Genomic DNA, 3,415 nt, shown 5'->3' with positions numbered 1-3,415 from the left:
AGTGGTGGCTTTGGTGGTAGTGGTGGTGATGGTTGTGGTGATGGTGGTAGTAGTGGTGGTCGTTGTAGTGATGGTGGAGGTGGTGATGGTAGTGGTAGTGGTGGTGATGGTTGTGGTTGTGGTGGTAGTGGTCATGGTGGTTGTGGTGATGGTTGTGGTTGTGGTGAAAGCAGCACGAATGCTTATGAAGAACGTCATCCATACAGCTTTCTGCCAAAGAAATCGGCCCTCGGGGCCAACAGAGCTCCTCGTTTCGATGACATCTCTCCTCTCAACTACACCAGCATTGCCAGCAACAACACCAACAAGAACAATACAACCACTACCAACAGCGCCACAACGACCACACTTGCCTCCCGTTCTAGCATTACCACTGCCACCTACCCCAATACCACCACCGCTACACACATTATCACCACTACTGCCATCCACCCCAACACCACTACCACCACCCACACCAACCCTGGCACCACCCCTGCCACTCACATCCGTCGCAATACCACTGCTGTTACTAACTCCAATGCTATCATTACCACCACCAACACTACCACTATCGACAACACCATCACCGTCACCACCAACAACAATAACGGTGCCATCAGTAACAACAGCAACAAGACAAATAATATAATTAACACCAACACCAACACCACTACCATCAATACCATCCCCACTGTCACCGTCAACAACACCTACTCCACCACCACCACCACCACCACCACCAGCATCAACTGCACCAATGTCAATCTAAGCAGCGTGATGGCTACCAGTCACACCAAAACGGATGACGTCTCAATCCCTCCATTCAACAACTCCCGGACAAGCCTTCTCAAATGTACCATGAAAAACAACCTAATACTGGCCCTGTCTTTCTACATACTTACTGCACCATTACCATTCTGTACAGTGTTTCGGATGAAAATGCAGTTCCACCCGGGGACAAGCGATCCTCTAGGTAACTGGACTCTGCTCGTTGTTTACCTGTTGTTTCTCCTTAATGGGATTATCTGCCCTTTCTACTATTTCTTCTTCAGTAAACATGTCCGACATTGTGCTCTCCGACTGTTTGCAAAAGCCAAATTGAAATGGGCTAACTGCCGTGCCAGCTTTTGCTTTTCCTCCCTCCGTACCTGACAAGAATATATAACAGCATAGGTCTGAGCAGATTTTAGGTTTATTAAAATACATTTGTGACATCTTTCAACCACCAAAAACAAATTCACCACAGTTACCATGGAGAAAAAAAATTCTCTCTTATGGCAAAAGGAGTAAAAACACCATATCTGCCCAGTATTGCCAATTATCAGATTCCCACACGCAGCATTTCTAGCTCTTTAGCAGTTATCAGTGAGGAATACCAAAAAGAGACAACTCTAGACTTGATTAAAACTACAGCTTTAACTAGAACAGAGTCAACAGCATTGACTGAGTTGCACTATTTGATCCCCAGGTTAGGCGAAATTCAGAAGAATCAGCACTAAACAGTGTTTAGACACAAGCAAATTTTAGGCTTGTTAAAATATGTTTGTGACTCATCTCAACTTCTAAAGGCAAATTTACAGCAGTTACCATGGGGAAATATATTCTTTCTTATAACAAAACGGTGTAAAAACACCATATCTGCCCAAATAGGTCTGTTATAAGTCTTCAGACTCATTAGGCTAGAGGTTACTCCAGTTTCTATGGCCTTTAAGCGACCACCTCTTTGAGTGGAATGCCAGTCCATTGCTGCATTAACCATCCTGCAAGCTGCTGTTGGTACTCATCCTTGATTGAAAGGAGGGGCAATAACAAATAAAGGGTCAATAGAATAAAGTGGCTGTGTTGTTAAATGTTTGTAGCTGTGGTATTTCATCTAAGGAAGGCCCCTGTAAAGACATATAGTGCCAAAAAACACAGTATAATTCAAAGCTAGGTGAAAAAAAACCACATCGGAAATGAACAAGAATGATATATATATATTAATTCATTATTTACATTATTTACATTCAACAGATATTTGTCCTCATCTTGTTTGTTGTTAACACAACATTTCAGCTGATATACCCTCCAGCCTTTTTCAGGTGTCTTGGGGAAATTTTGAACCTGGGTTCTCGTTCCTAATGTATTTTCGATGTTGTTGTTGTTGTTATTATTATTATTATTATTGTTCAGGTCACTGCCTGGAATCAAACTCGGAATCTTGGGGTTAGTAGCCCGCGCTCTTAACCACTACACCTTATGCCCGTATATATTGATATTTCACAGTATTTTCTGCTCATATAGGCATGGGGGTGTGGTAAGAAGCTTGCTTCCCAACCTCATGATTCCAGGTTCAATCCCACTGCATGGCAAGAGCAAGCCTTGTGAGTGGATAAGTACCAGTTGAACACTGGTGTTGATGTAATCAGCTTACTCCTCCTCTAAAAAATTGCCAGCCTTATGCCTAAATGTGATACTAAACTCTGCCAAGGTCAACTTTGCCATTCATCCTTTTGGAGTTGATAAGTACCAGTTGCGTACTGGGGTTGATGTAATTGACTTAGAACATCCCCTAAAATTATGCCTAAAAGTTTGATATGTTGGGGTCAACTTTGCCACTCGTCTTTTCAGGGTCGATAAAATAAGCCCCGACTGAGAGCTGGGGTTGATATAAATTACTCTCTTTTACTCTTTTACTTGTTTCAGTCATTAGACTGCGGCCATGCTGGAGCACCGCCTTTAGTCGAGCAAATCGACCCCTAGGACTTATTCTTTGTAAGCCTAGTACTTATTCTGTCGGTCTCTCTTTTGCTGAACTGCGTTTTTGATTTCAGATCCTGCATAGGACAACTTTACCTTTCATCATTTCGAGGTCAATAAGCTAAAGTACCAGTCAGTACAGAATACTGACAACTTCTCTGCTCCTAAATTTGCTGGCCTTGTGCTAAATTTTGAAACTGTAAAGATGGTGAGCTGGCAGAATTGTTAGCACCTCAGACGAAATGCCTGGCAGCATTTCTTCAGGCATTTTATGTTCTGAGTTCAAATCCCACTAACTTTGCCGTTGTTCATCCTTTTGAGTTCGATAAAATAGGTACCAGTTGTATACTGGTATCACTGTGAATGACTAAACTCCTTCCTCAAATTCCTGGTCTTGTGTTTATCTTACAAACTTTTATAATTATAACTTTTTACTTCTTAGATTTTTTGCCTTAAGATGAAGGAAAATGATTAAAAATTAAATTTCTTACAAAAGTCAATAAAATCATATTTGTTTGTTTTTGCTTATTTTTATTTTTTATTTTACATATTCTGAGGAAAGAAGGGACAACACCTATAGCTTCTGCTCTGCGCCCTAGTGTTAAAGGATGTACACACACAACAGAGTGTAAGCTCCCTGAGAAAAATGTTGGACATAAGAAGCATCAGATGTGGTGTGCAAGAGAGATGTTTG

Source organism: Octopus bimaculoides, chromosome 30 (assembly GCF_001194135.2).
Source record: "Octopus bimaculoides isolate UCB-OBI-ISO-001 chromosome 30, ASM119413v2, whole genome shotgun sequence".
In the NCBI taxonomy this organism is placed as follows: Eukaryota; Metazoa; Mollusca; class Cephalopoda; order Octopoda; family Octopodidae; genus Octopus; species Octopus bimaculoides.
Note: the sequence above shows the minus strand (reverse complement) of the source record.